The sequence below is a fragment of the Athene cunicularia genome (genome assembly GCF_003259725.1).
Source record: "Athene cunicularia isolate RWA chromosome Z unlocalized genomic scaffold, athCun1 chrZ_part1, whole genome shotgun sequence".
NCBI classification, from domain to species: domain Eukaryota; kingdom Metazoa; phylum Chordata; class Aves; order Strigiformes; family Strigidae; genus Athene; species Athene cunicularia.
Genome location: NW_020799142.1, coordinates 35813492 through 35813775, shown reverse-complemented (window position 1 = coordinate 35813775; position 284 = coordinate 35813492).

Here is a 284-nt window from a genome sequence, read left to right as displayed (position 1 = left end):
AAAAAAAAAAAAAATAAAAAAAAAAAAAAAAAAAATCTTGTCATTCCGAAAGGCCTAAAGACGGCATTTTGAGCCTATAAACAGTTTCTTTAAATTGTCAGACTCTAGCATTGTTAACCAAATTAGAATAGTGACTGCAATATTTAAGTGTAAATCTTGTTCTATGACAAAGGAAACTTGCTGACGGTTTAAAAATAAATGACTGTTTCTACACACAATCTTGTATACTACTACACGAGGAAAACGGGGGTTTTGTAATGCACTGTAGAACAGTCTCATATTCA